Raw genomic sequence first — 15607 nt, forward strand, 5'->3', positions numbered from 1 at the left:
TCATAGGAATCTTCGTAGCTCTAATATCCTGAATTTATTCATTTGTGCATTCATTCTGCATTTATTGAGCACCTGCTACATGCCAGGAATATTGTTAAGTGTAGAAATTTTTACGAAGATGAATATATGATCCTAGCTCTAAAAGAGCTCACAGTCTAATGGAAATAAAATAATATTATATTACATGATTTTAGCAACCATACAGTTTGAAAAGCACATTTACTTCCATGATATCCTTTGAACCTTAACAACCATTTGAGGTTGGTATAATTAGCTTCATTTTTACAGATGAGGAAAGTGAGTTTCTCAGAGGTTAATTATGTTGCTTCAGGTCACTCAGCTAATCAATGGCAGATCACAGGCTCTAGGCTTCTTACCCCAAATCCTGTGGGTGCTTAACGAACAGTAATCCAACAATACAAGATTGTGTTGTTGGATTACTAATATTTTTGGATTATTAGTTTTCTTCTTCTGATCAAATGAAAATATTTATAAAACATCTTCCTAAACATCTGTCTTAAATCCATTCCATAAGTAAATTACATGGAATAAAAATGAAACTCCTGATCTGACCAGATGAATTGTGAACACAGGATCTCTCAAAATAAATAAAAATATTCACATACCCTAAAAAATTTAGTAACACAAATCTGATTCAGTTCATTTCAACTGTCAAAAAAACTGCTTTTGTGCATAAGACATTGCATGCAATAGAAGGATACGTTAGTACTTGCCCTCATGGTTCCAGTTCAAAGAATTACTGTGCCAGAAGTTGTTTCCTCTGTTACGGGTCCAGGAAAATCTGATTCTTGTTAGTATCACTTCCTATACATGGGAAAAGTAGGAGAATAGTGCTTTGATTCAATCCAGTCTATACATAGCACTGTGCCTGCCAGGCTGGATTTGTATTAAAAAGAGAAAAAAGAATATGTTACCCAAAAAGCTTCTGTGTTGCAACCAGAGGGGTGGTGACGCAGGGGGCTAGGGCGACGATGACATCCTGTGTATACGGGAGAAATATTATAAAGAATCATTTAAGACAATCAGACCATATGACACTCATGATAATTAAACAGTAGATCAAACGAGATACAAGCTGCATAAGGAAATATCAACTGAGGAATCATTTAAAGAGTGTTAAATGTTCTAAACGTCAATATGACATATCTTGATTGGAATAAACGTAGAAAGTTCTGGGGATCTCATCCTGATTTTGAGTCTATTTTATTCTCAAGTATAGCTAAGCTACACAATAAGCAGTGGCACCTCTGTCCCATATTTGAATCATGAGCTTCCCCTTCTGCTTTTTCTTTTAAATTTCCCCAAACCAAGGTTTGGAATAAAAGAATGTTTAAGATTACTGGAAATACTGTGCCATGGGGATGTTTGAGCATCTCAGACTGAACACTAGCAAGCTGCAGATCACAAGGCAAGTATAATTGTGCTGTTATGTATCCTGTTCATTCATTCATTCATCCACTCATTCATTCTATACATTTTTATTGACCATTTACTCTGGGTTTATAAAAATGATGAAGCATAGTTCTTTCTCAGCAGAAATCCACAGCTTAGTGAGGTAAGAAAGACAAATGCAATTGACTCTTTCAGTGAAAACATACCAGTTAATATTGAAGATGAGAGTCAAAACGAAGAAGGCCAAGTCACTTGATGAGGTTATAATGCCAAGGTAATTATTAGGCCTTTAAAGAAGGAGGCACTGCATTGTTCATCTTTATCCCTGCAGTGCCTGGAAGCTTTGCGGGGCTTGTGAATGAATGAATGAATGAATGAATGAGTGAATAAACATTGCACTCAAAGAACCCCAGAAGAGTCAGTTTCCTTGGCTCTGGTGAGTAAATAAATGTTAAGCTAAGGGTGAATGAAAGATATACTGCAGGCCTGGTGCTCAAAATATCTAGAAATGGCAAGTTTTCTTGCATGAGTAGCTTGACCTCACACTGCACTGTATTTTTCACCCAACAACTTAATCATTTCATAAGATGGACTAAGTGAGAAAGGAGAATAAGTTGACCATGTGATAGGTAAGTCACACCCTGGTTTCCATAGGGACCTAGCCTACTCCGTACAGTCCATACAGTCTCAGTATAATATCCTGGTTTTAGGGCTCCTTGTGAGTCCTGAGGGATTTTTTACCCACATACTGAAAACAATCTGTTTTTATGTTCTGCATATGACATCACTCTGACATACTGTAAATGTGATAGCGTATTTTATGGCACTGGAAAAATAAGCAAGGAAAGGAAATATCCTTCCTCCATGCTTTGGTCAAATATATTTTACAGTTAACTAAACTTAGCACACATGGGGTTTCCAGAAATGTTCAGAAATGAACTTCCTACTTTGAGTAAAGTTGAGCTAATGAATGCAACTATTCACAGCAAAACTTAGAGATTCCTTGGAAATGTATTATTTCCTGTTTCCAAAGATGTATTAGCTCCTCTACAAAAAAGTCTTTACTATAATTCTAGTTCTCGGTCACTAATTTTGAAAGGCTTATGGCTCACTTTCAAGCTCTCAGCATGCAAATAAAGGACTAATATTTGAAGGTTTCGATGGATTTTAAGTTGTTTTTCTCCCCCACACCTAGCAGAATCACAACTATGGGCTCGGTCTCATTTTTACTGAACAGTCATTAGGCAGAGAAGAAGAGAGAATAAAATGGAAGGAATTAAATTCAAGTAGAGGACATACGGAGAAAAAAGGGATAGGAAGCAAACAGAACCAAAGCATTGAAAATGGGTCAGCCATGAGCTTCCTCTCCAGCAGAAGGTCACTTTGGATCCAAGCTCTTAGCACTTTCCTGATGCTTTCAGAGGCAGGTCTTATACTTGCTATTTGCAAGTGCAACAGGGCAAGAGGCTTATCATGTAGGTTTTTGAAGATTATACAGAAAAAAAGTAGTATTTAGTCATTTCTTCAAGTATTATTCAAAAGCTCAGGTTATAGCATCTCAGGTTATATGCCTCAAATGATTTCCTGACTTTCAGTCTCCCTGAAATCAGGCAGTTGAAAATATCCATTAGTGTGTCCATTGCTTAAATAGATTGCCCCAACTTACCCTGTTAACGTAAGTCATCTCAGCAGTAAAGATTAAGTATGAAAATTATTTTTCATTAGGTTTTAATTTGTGACTCATTTAGATATGTTATTAGGATAAGGCATTTGGTTGATTCGTTTTTAAAAAGTTAAGGAAAAAAGAATATATAATTAAGTTCAACTTGTCCAGTGTTCCTTAAAGATTTAAAAAATTAAGTTCATGTGTTGACATGTAAAAAAATGACATAAGAGAAAAAAATTATACTGCCTAGAAAAAAAAAAGCATAACTGGTTTGCTATCTGTCTTCCAGCTGACCTACACAGAGGAATTTTGTTCCATTATTTTGAAGTAAGCTGCTACTTGTAAAATTATAAGCGTAAGCTTTGGTTGCTGTTGTTGTTCTAGCATTTACTAGGGATGTTTAAAATAATCTTGAGTTACTTCGGCAGCTATTTATTGATGCATTTTATGCCTTTTGTTAGCTATAATCTCAGTCATTTTAGTACACAGAGCCCTAATCTTCAAGTGTGTCAGTCTCATTTTGCATTACAAATCATTTGTAGTTTTATAACTGTCATTTCCAAGGACATCTGGAAAAGATGGATTTATGAAAGGTTACCATGCATTCTAAGAAGGCCGAGAATTAGCATGACTTTGTAAAGGTTCTTATAAGTTGAGCAGCAGCCATCACTGACAATAAGGTGTTTTCTGCTTTTGTCAAGTATCTTTATTTAAATATTAAGGGAGAGATATGACCTTTGACCTTGGAGATCTCTGTGACATGGCAATGGCCCAGTGTATTAGCTGTCAATGGAGTGCTATGGCCTGACTCTCTCAAGACCCCTATTTGTGGACAATGTTATAATAACCCTTCCATTAGGCATCCCCAAGGCAAATAACCTCAGCTTTAACAGAGTCAGTTTAAAATTCCTTAGAGTAACACTAAGAGACTATCTGGTTTGTGTCAGTTTAAGATCAACTACTCCTTGCATAGGTTCAATTCTGTAAATTTTAAGTAGCCACAGTTATTTAAGAATTATTTCATATACGCCTGCGGGTAAATTTTAGACACATAGAATACAGAAAGAACCCCATCTACTTCTTTGATTTCTTAACCAGCCTCTTTAGAGACTAACTGAATCCAAATGGGCTTGAGGATCTATTTTTTTAAACGACTCTTTCTATCTGTATATGTAACTTTTGTTCATGGAAATTTCACAGAGTTGCTGCTTATGGTATGCACAGGATTTGAAGACATCAAATCACAATTGGAAGAGAGAAGATAATATTCATTAGGAAGCAGCATACCTCCCTATGTGTGCACCAGGGCTAAGTCATGGTTACAAGACCAATGGTTTTGCTCAGATGAGATGCTTGCATTTGAATCACATATTATTATTGCCCTCATTTATAACTACTTATTACTAGGCTCAGACTTTGTGAGGAAATCTGAAGTCAAAAGACACATTTATTCTGTGAAAAATCAAGGTCAAGCTGTCCTAAAATGCTTTGAAAAATCGTAATTGTCTTCTTAAGTCTTAAAATAATCACTAAAGTTGATGTGAACACTTCAAATACTTGGCCATGAAACAAATTTAGTGTCTCCTCTGAATCCAACTTTTGTGTTTGGGTGTCTGTGACATCGAAAATGTTATTAAATGTTATTAAAACATTTAATCAAAATTATAAAATTCATTGGTGACTATAGATGGCTTCTCAAGTGCAACCTTCATTGTTTTATATTCTTAGTTAAATACAAATTAATAAATTGGTTTAATTTGGAAATTTTATTTTTAAAACTAAGGGAAAAGTCAACAAATGTTTATAGAGTGCCCACGATACATACATGACATTGGGATTAAGTATACACATCTTTCAATATTCTTTTTATTCTTACAGTAAAAATCCAGCCAATTTGGGCTTCCCTGGTGGCGCAGTGATTGAAAGTCCGCCTGCCAATGCAGGGGACGCGGGTTCGTGTCCTGGTCCGGGAAGATCCCACATGCCGCGAAGCGGCTGGGCCCGTGAGCCATGGCCACTGAGCCTGCGCGTCTGGAGCCTGTGCTCCGCAGCGGGAGAGGCCACAACAGTGAGAGGCCCGCGTACCGCAAAAAAAAAAAAAAAAAAAAAAAAAAATCCAGCCAATTTTTAAAATAATAGACTAATTTTAGGGAAATAAATTATATGTTTAGTACTTGCCTTTTGCTTATTGATACCAAAGATGTTAAAGGGTAAATAATTATTGATTGGATTAAGTTTGTCCCACATCAGGTTAACTGCTATAAGGAAAAAAAAAGGGAAATGATACCATGAGCTAAAACCCCAGTGCTCATAAACAACATTTAGCTTTTGATTTACAGTGAAATCACAATTCTTCATTTCCTGTTCGCTCTGTCTCTGACATTGCATGTGAGACCATAGGGCAATACAAGCCCTACGACATAATATAGGATGTAATTTAAAGGGTTCTATTGATGCTGTAAATCACAGGGAGTTCTGCTGAAGCAGTTTATGAATGGCAGTAAAAGACTAAGACTGGATTATATCGTTAGAATTATGTATCACATGCAGTTATTATTATTTGTAATTGGGGATAAAGTTTTACAAAACACATATATGGGAATGTCATTTTTCTTGGTATTTACAGGCTTCTTTTATGCAAGAAGATGTGTTTTTGGATAAAATAAGAAATCCAGGGTTGTAGAGTATCTGTCATTCTGGAGAAAGTATTTGTGCGCTCTGAGAGTAAACCATAATAGTTAGAACATATTCCGACCAGTCATACATAACCTAATTGCTAGAAGTACAAAAGACTATCTGCATATGTGTTACCAGCAAATTTAATAAGTTTTCTTAGTACACAAAAAGACATAACACCACAGTGACTATGACAGTATGATGTTCTAAAAACTAGTTGAAGAGTGTAAAATATCAAGCACCCTGTTAGTGCTCTCTACAAGAAAATTACAATTATGATGGAATTAATTTTCCACTGAACGGACTGGTTTTTGTTGACATATAGCCATTCTGAAACTCTGAAATAATGTATTTCCAAGTTTCTTTTCTGGGAAGGTAAAATGACAATGGTGGTTCTTCAACTATTCTGGGCATATCTTTGATGATGAAGAGGAACTCCAGTCTTCTAGCTCATTTAGTTATATTTTTCTGTTTTGAGTAAACTGTCCTAGTGGATGTGACTAAGCCAGATGGCCTGGATTGTAGCCAAACAATTCTTCCATCTGTTATTTTAATTTTTTTCTCAAAGAAACTAAGATAATATACAGTGGGATATCACAAGTAATTTCAGAATATACTAGGTTGGCTCTTCAGATTAATTACCCCAAATGAAGTCAATCTCCCAGGAATATGCTAAAATAAGTTAAGACTTGAGCATCTCCTACTTTTGTCTCTCAGGCATTGAACAGCAATGTCCATCAACCCCAAGCTTACCTCTAGTTTCCCAAGAATCAGATAGGGCACTCAAGAGCTATTCTTCTGGATTGTCACCTGTCAGAGCCATGTCCTATCATTTTTGTTTGTTGCTGCCATATTTCCCTTTCCACAGAAACAAATTTGTTCTAGTTTTATTCCTGCAGGAGAAAGATAATAATTAACTGTCTAATAAACGATCTGCATTTATTTGCAAAGGCATCGATTACTATATGGAGAGCATTTTCAAGATACTTTCTGGTAATAACTCTAGAGTTAATTAATCCAAAGATTAAACATGAAGGCAAATCGAATGGGCAGTTGATATTGTGGCAAGCCAGTGTTAGCACTTAATTTGAATTGTTTGGGCATTGAATTCCATTCATCATGAAAAAAATATATATATATTTATACACACACCCTCATATATACACACACATATACATATAAATAAATATAAATATGTATATATATGTAATTCATCCCCAAACCTTAGTTCCACTCAGAAGAAAAATTTTTCATAGCCACTGATTTGCAGAGGCATACAACATTTCAGAAGATGCAAGAAAAACTTATAACACTGTAATATGTCTAAGAGCAAGATTTCAAAAATAAGACTACCTGGGTTACAATTCTTACTAGCTGTGTGACTTTGGTCAAGTTACTTAACTTCTCCATGCCTAAATTTCTTCATATAGAAGATTTAGTACTTTAATTTATATAGAATACCCACATCAATGACTAATAAATGAAAATCATCATATATATGTTTGTCATTAAGAGAGTAAATTGTTGTCTAAGAAAGAGCTTAAATAGCCAATATTCTAAAATATGAACACAAATTTTTACAAAGTAAATTCTGGATTATTGAATTATTGATTTGATTGTTATCTATAGTTTCATAAATTTATTCATTCAACAGATTTTTAAACACACATGCTAAGCTAGATGCTATGAAATACACAAAAAAAGTTTTAAAAGATCCTTTTTCTCAATGAACTTAAATTTTATTATACATAAATAGTTATAATCCAAGATGGAAAGTGATAAGGCCATAAAGAAGGTAGAGATAATGCGCTATGACAGTTTAGACATGGTAAAAATGACTTCCAGCCAGAAGTCCTATGGAAAGCTTCTTGGAGGAGATGAAATTTGAACTGATTCATGAAGATTAACTAGCATGCAGAGATAAGAGGGATGCCCATTCTGGAGGAGCTTAGGGCACAAGGGCAAGAAAGTGGGAATTTCTGAGTGTGTGAAATAGAGGATAAGACACTCTATCCTATCACTATTGGAAGGAGATACAGAAGCATGTATAAAAGAAAATAATAACTTTGAATTATAGTCTTGCAGCTAAAAGTGATCAATATTAATGTTGCTATACATTTTTCTAGTTGTTTCATGTATATAATTTTATTTAAATAATTGAGAATGTACTGTATATATATGATTATATACATATATGCATATGTGTATACATGTATGTCATATACATTTATATTATTTATTTTAAATAATTAAATGAATATTTTAAATGACTGCTCTTACTTTTTCTTAATAAGGATGAACAATTAATTAATCATTCAACTTTATAGGAAATTTATGTGCTCCTCACATTTTGCTATTGTTAATAAGGTTAGAATAAACAAACTTACATATAAATCTTTGCCTGCAATTAACATTGTCTTCTTGTGATATATTTTGAGAAATGAAATTAGTGTCAAAAATGTTAAAGACTTTAAGGTTTCCGATATATAATACCATGTTGCTGAGTATATACAATTTAAACCCTTCAAGTAGTAATAGTGTCATCTTAATAATTATTTTCATCTTTCTCAATTTGACAGGCATAACATTGCATTTTATTTATCTTTAAATTTGCAATTTCAACAAGGATAATGCATTATTAAGCTTTATTTATGATGTTTCTCCTTTTTATGTTCTTACACTGGTCTCTTTCCTACTTTTACAAGGCCATTCATTTACCTATGAGAATGTTAGAATTATTACCACAGAAGTAGAAAGAGAAACAAAGGTTTTTAATTAGTTTCTAAATCCAAAATAAAATTTTTTGCAGAAGTAAAAATATTTGAAAAGTTAACTTATTTTTGAAGTCATCTTCTGCTAAATCCAATATCAGGATCATCCCTGGATTTGCTCCTATTGACTTAAAAAAAAATTCTTGCTTATCAGTAACATTTTCCTTCTTCACAGGTCTAGTGATAGCAAATTATATTCCCAAAGTTGTAAAAGTTATAGTAGAACAACTCTGGATTATGTTATTTTCCTCTGTAGAGTGTAAATTTTTCTTTTGGCAAAATGTTACATTATTGGAAGTGAATTACAGCTATCAAGACTTGTTTTTAGGGCTTGTTAAAATGCGTATGATTCAGCTTTGCTATTACTCCAAAGGCAGATCCATTACTCTTAGGGCTGACTAAGAGGCATCTTAGTCAGGCATCCTGACTCCTGGGGCATAAACTTTCTCAAATAAAAGCCTGAGATATTTACTGACGACTCTTTGACTGAGTCTGAACTTTAATTTCTTTATATCACTCTTTGCTTTCTGAAGCAAATTGAAAAAATTTCTTCATAGGGTTTGCATACAGTACTTAGGAAGGTCTTGCCTCAATGGGGAATATTTAGCCCTAGATTGAGCACTGCTCCAGACTCCTGAAAAGTCATAAAGTAAGACTCAAAAGGATCAAACTTTTCTCCGAGTAACTCAACTACATTTCAGAACAAACATCCATGTGAGTGAGCCAGGAAGTGGCTCTTTCCCAGATGAACATTGAAATGACTGCAGCCTTGCAGAGGCTCAAAATCAAAGGATACAGCTAAGTTATGTCTGGATTCTTGACCCACAGAAACTGTGGGATAATAAATATTGTTTTAAACCATTAAAGTTCGGTGTAATTATTTATGTAGCAAAAGATAACTAATACAGAAGGAAACTTCCACAACCTGACAAAGGGCATTGATGAAACACATACACCAAACACATTTAGTGGTGAAACAATGAATATTTTCTACCCAAAAGATCAGAAGCATATAAGAAGTTATGCTCTCACCACTGTTGTTCAATTTCTACTGTGGTTTAGCTGATGAAACAGTCAGGCAAGAAAAAACAATAAAACGAATCCACTTTGAGAAAGGATAAGTAAAACTGTCTTTTTCACAGACAACATGTAGAAAATCTGATGGACTCTACAAAATTCAGGGGTCAGAAGGCTCCATTTTGTTAAGAAGCTATTTCTTTGAAAATTGATTTATAGATTCAAAATAATCCCAATCAAAAATTCAGCTGTCTATTTGCAAAATTGACAAGCTGATTCTAAAATTCATATGGAAAAGTAAAGGATCTTGAAAAAGAAGAAATAAGTTCTTAAACCTACACTATGTGCTTTCAAGACAAGTTATAAAGGTACAGTAATCCAGACAGTGTGGTATTGACATAAATTAGTCAAAGAGGTCAATAGTACAGAATATAGTCCAGAAATACAAACACATGGCCAATTGATTTTCAACAAAGGTACAAAGACAATTCAATGGAGGAAGAGTAATTTTTTTGACAAATGGTAATTGAAAATTGGATATCCATATGCGTAAAATAAAAAGACAGAAAAAAACTAAAGTAAAAAATAAAAAAAGAGAGACAAATACACCTCCTCCACCACATATATGAACAGATTGAACCTCCCTACACTAATAAAAACAATTTACTAAAAATTTATAGCAAGTTTCATGTTTATAGTTAAAAAAAAGTATAAATGTTTTCATTGTCAAAGCATAGTTTTAAAAAGTTAAAACATAACCTTCATATAAACATAAAATAAACTTGTATTAAAATCAATTGCATCAGAGCTTCCGGGAAGATGGCGTTAGAGTAAGACGCGGAGATCACCCTCCTCCCCACAGATACACCAGAAATACATCTACACGTGGAACAACACCTACAGAACACCTACTGAACGCTGGCAGAAGACCTCAGACCTCCCAAAAGGCAAGAAACTCCCCACGTACCTGAGTAGGGCAAAAGAAAAAAGAATAAACAGAGACAAAAGGATAGGGACGGGACCTGCACCAGTAGGAGGGAGCTGTGAAGGAGGAAAGATTTCCACACACAAGAAGCCCCTTCGCGGGCAGAGACTGCCGGTGGCGGAAGGGGAAAGCTTCGCAGCTGTGAAGGAGAGCGTAGCAACAGGGGTGCGGAGGGCAAAGCGGAGAGATTCCCGCACAGAGTATCAGGGCCGACCGGCACTTACCAGCCCGAGAGGCTTGTCTGCTCACTCGCCGGGGCGGGCGGGGCTGGTAGCTGAGGCTCGGGCTTCGGTCAGAGCCGGGAGAGGACTGGGGTTGGCGGCGTGAACACAGCCTGCAGGGGGTTAGTGCGCCACCGCTAGCCGGGAGGGAGTCCAGGGAAACGTCTGGACTTGCCGAAGAGGCAAGAGACTTTTTCTTCCCTTTTTGTTTCCTGGTGCGCAAGGAGAGGGGATTAAGAACGCTGCTTAAAGGAGCTCCAGAGGCGGGCGCGAGCCGCGGCTAACAGCGCGGACCCCAGAGACGGGCATGAAACGCTAAGGCTGCTGCTGCTGCCACCAAGAAGCCTGTGTTTGAGCACAGGTCACTATACACACCCCCATTCCAATGAGCCTGTGCAGCCAGCCACTGCCAGGGTCCCGGGATCCAGGGACAACTCCCCCGGGAAAACGCACTGCGCGCCTCACGCTGGTGCAACGTCACGCCAGCCTCTGCTGACGCAGACTCGCCCCGCACTCCGTGCCCCTCCCTCCCCTCGGCCTGAGTGAGCCAGAACCCCCGAATCAGCGGCTCCTTTAACCCTGTCCTGTCTGAGCGAAAAACAGACGCCCTCCGGCGACCTACATGCAGAGGCGGGGCCAAATCCAAAGCTGAGCCCCCGGGAGCTGTGAGAACAAAGAAGAGAAAGGAAGCAGCGGATTAAAGCTCCACAATCAACTTGATGTACTCTGCATCTGTGGAATACATGAATAGACAACGAAGCATCCCAAATTGAGGAGGTGGATTTGAGAGCAAGATTTATTCCCCTTTTCCTCTTTTTGTGAGTGTGTATGCATACGCGTCTGTGAGATTTTGTCTGTATAGCTTTGCTTCCACCATTTGTCCTAGGGTTCTATCCGTCCACTTTTTGTTTGTTTTGTTTTTTAAATTTTTTTCTTTTTTTCTTACTTTTTATTTTAATAACTTTATTATATTTTATCTTACTTTATTTTACTTTATCTTCTTTCTTTTTTTCCTTCCTTCCTTCCCTCCTTCCTCCCTCCCTCCCTCCCTTTCTTTCTTTCTTTCTACTTCTACTAATTCTTTCTTTCTACTTTTTCTCCCTTTTATTCTGAGCCGTGTGGATGAAAGGCTTTTGGTGCTGCAGCCAGGAGTTAGTGCTGTGCCTCTGAGGTGGGAGAGCCAACTTCAGGACACTGGTCCACAAGAGATCTCCCAGCTCCACATAACATCAAATGGCGAAAATCTCCCAGAGATCTCCATCTCAACACTAACACCCAGCTTCACTCAACGACCAGCAAGCTACAGTGCTGGACATCCTAACCCAAACAACTAGCAAGACAGGAACACAACCCCACCCATTAGCACAGAGGCTGCCTAAAATCATCATAAGTCCACAGACACTCCAAAACACACCACCAAACATGGACCTGCCCACCAGAAAGACAAGATCCAGCCTCATCCACCAGAACACAGGCACTAGTTCCCTCCACCAGGAAGCCTACACAACCCACTGAACCAACCATAGCCACTGGGGGCAGACACCAAAAGCAAAGGGAACTACGAACCTGCAGCCTGCAAAAAGGAGACCCCAAACACAGTAAGATAAGCAAACTGAGAAGACAGAATAACACACAGCAGATGAAGGAGCAAGATAAAAACCCACCAGATCTAACAAGAAGAGGAAATAGGCAGTCTACCTGAAAAAGAATTCAGAATAATGATAGTAAAGATGATCCAAAATCTTGGAAATAGAATGTAGAAAATACAATAAACTTTTAACAAGGACCTAGAAGAACTAAAGAGCAAACAAACAGTGATGTACAACACAATAAATGAAATTTAAAATTCTCTAGAAGGGATCAATAGCAGAATAACTGAGGCGGAAGAACGGATAAGTGACCTGGAAGATAAAATAGTGGAAATAACTACTGCAGAGCAGAATAAAGAAAAAAGAATGAAAAGAACTGAGGACAGTCTCAGAGACCACTGGGACAAGATTAAACGCACCAACATTCGAATTACAGGGGTTCCAGAAGAAGAAGAGAAAAAGAAGGGGACTGAGAAAATATTTGAAGAGATTATAGTTGAAAACTTCCCTAATATGGGAAAGGAAATAGTTAATCAAGTTCAGAAAGCACAGAGAGTCCCATACAGGATAAATCCAAGGAGAAATATGCCAAGACACATATTAATCAAGCTGTCAAAAATTAAATACAAAGAAAACATATTAAAAGCAGCAAGGGAAAAACAACAAATAACACAAAACGGAATCTCCATAAGGTTAACAGCTGATCTTTCAGCAGAAACTCTGCAAGCCAGAAGGGACTGGCAGGACATATTTAAAGTGATGAAGGAGAAAAACCTGCAACCAAGATTACTCTACCCAGCAAGGATCTCATTCAGATCTGATGGAGCAATTAAAACCTTTACAGACAAGCAAAAGCTGAGAGTTCAGCACCACCAAACCATCTTTACAACAACTGCTAAAGGAACTTCTCTAGGCAAGAAACACAAGAGAAGGAAAAGACCTACAATAACAAACCCAAAACAATTAAGAAAATGGGAATAGGAACATACATATCGATAATTACCTTAAATGTAAATGAACTAAATGCTCCAACCAAAAGACACAGATTAGCTGAATGGATACAAAAACAAGACCCATATATATGCTGTCTACAAGAGACCCACTTCAGACCTAGAGACACATACAGACTGAAACTAAGGGAATGGAAAAAGATATTTCATGCAAATGGAAACCAAAAGAAAGCTGGAGTAGCAATTCTCATATCAGACAAAATAGACTTTAAAATAAAAACTATTAGAAGAGACAAAGAAGGACAATACATAATGATCAATGGATCGATCCAAGAAGAATATATGACAATTGCAAATATTTATGCACCCAACATAGGAGCACCTCAATACATAAGGCAAATACTAACAGCCATAAAAGGGGAAATCGACAGTGACACATTCATAGTAGGGGACTTCAACACCCCACTTTCACCAATGGACAGATCATCCAAAATGAAAATAAATAAGGAAACTCAAGCTTTAAATGGTACATTCAACAATATGGACTTAATTGATATTTATAGGACATTCCATCCAAAAACAACAGAATACACATTTTTCTCAAGTGCTCATGGAACATTCTTCAGGATAGATCATATCTTGGGTCACAAATCAAGCCTTGGTAAATTTAGGAAGATTGAAATTGTATCAAATGTCTTTTCTGACCACAATGCTATGAGACTAGATATCAATTACAGGAAAAGATATGTAAAAAATACAAACACATGGGGGCTAAACAATACGCTACTTAATAATGAAGTGATCACTGAAGAAATCAAAGAGGAAATACAAAAATACCTAGAAACAAATGACAATGGAGACACGACGACCCAAAATCTATGGGATGCAGCAAAAGCAGTTCTAAGAGGGAAGTTTATAGCAATACAATCCTACCTTAAGAAACAGGAAACATCTCGAGTAAACAGCCTAACCTTGCACCTAAAGCAATTAGAGAAAGAAGAACAAAAAAACCCCAAAGTTAGCAGAAGGAAAGAAATCATAAAAATCAGATCAGAAATAAATGAAAAAGAAATGAAGGAAACGATAGCAAAGATCAATAAAACTAAAAGCTGGCTCTTGGAGAAGATAAACAAAATTGATAAACCATTAGCCAGACTCATCAAGAAAAAAAGGGAGAAGACTCAAATCAATAGAATTAGAAATGAAAAAGGAGAAGTAACAACTGACACTGCAGAAATACAAAAAATTATGAGAGATTACTACAAGCAATTCTATGCCAATAAAATGGACAACCTGGAAGAAATGGACAAATTTTTAGAAATGTACAACCTGCCAAGACTGAATGAGGAAGAAATAGAAAATAAGAACAGACAAATCACAAGCACTGAAATTGAAACTGTCATTAAAAATCTACCAACAAACAAAAGCCCAGGACCAGATGGCTTCACAGGCGAATTCTATCAAACGTTTAGAGAAGAGCTAACACCTATCCTTCTCAAACTCTTCCAAACTATAGCAGAGGGAAGAACACTCCCAAGCTCATTCTATGAGGCCACCATCACCCTGATACCAAAACCAGACAAGGAAATCACAAAGATAACTACAGGCCAATATCACTGATGAACATAGATGCAAAAATCCTCAACAAAATACTAGCGAACAGAATCCAACAGCACATTAAAGGGATCATACACCATGATCAAGTGGGCTTTATTCCAGGAATAAAGGATTCTTCAATATACACAAATCAATCAACGTGATACACCACATTAACAAATTGAAGGATAAAAACCATATGATCATCTCAATAGAGGCAGAGAAAGCTTTCAACAAAATTCAACACCCATTTATGATAAAAACCCTGCAGAAAGTAGCCATAGAGGGAACTTTCCTCAACATAATAAAGGCCATATATGGCAAACCCACAGCCAACATCGTCCTCAATGGTGAAAAACTGAAAGCATTTCCACTAAGATCAGGAACAAGACAAGGTTGTCCACTCTCACCACTCTTATTCAACATAATTTTGGAAGTTTTAGCCACAGCAATCAGAGAAGAAAAGGAAATAAAAGGAATCCAAATCGGAAAAGAAGAAGTAAAGCTGTCACTGTTTGCAGATGACATGATACTATACATAGAGAATCCTAAAGATGCTACCAGAAAACTACTTGAGCTAATCAATGAATTTGGTAAAGTAGCAGCATACAAAATGAATGCACAGAAATCTCTGGCATTCCTATACACTAATGATGAAAAATCTGAAAGTGAAATCAAGAAAACACTCACATTTACCATTGCAACAAAAAGAATAAAATATCT

The sequence above is a fragment of the Leucopleurus acutus genome (assembly GCF_964270905.1).
Source record: "Leucopleurus acutus genome assembly, chromosome: 9".
Taxonomy (NCBI): domain Eukaryota; kingdom Metazoa; phylum Chordata; class Mammalia; order Artiodactyla; family Delphinidae; genus Leucopleurus; species Leucopleurus acutus.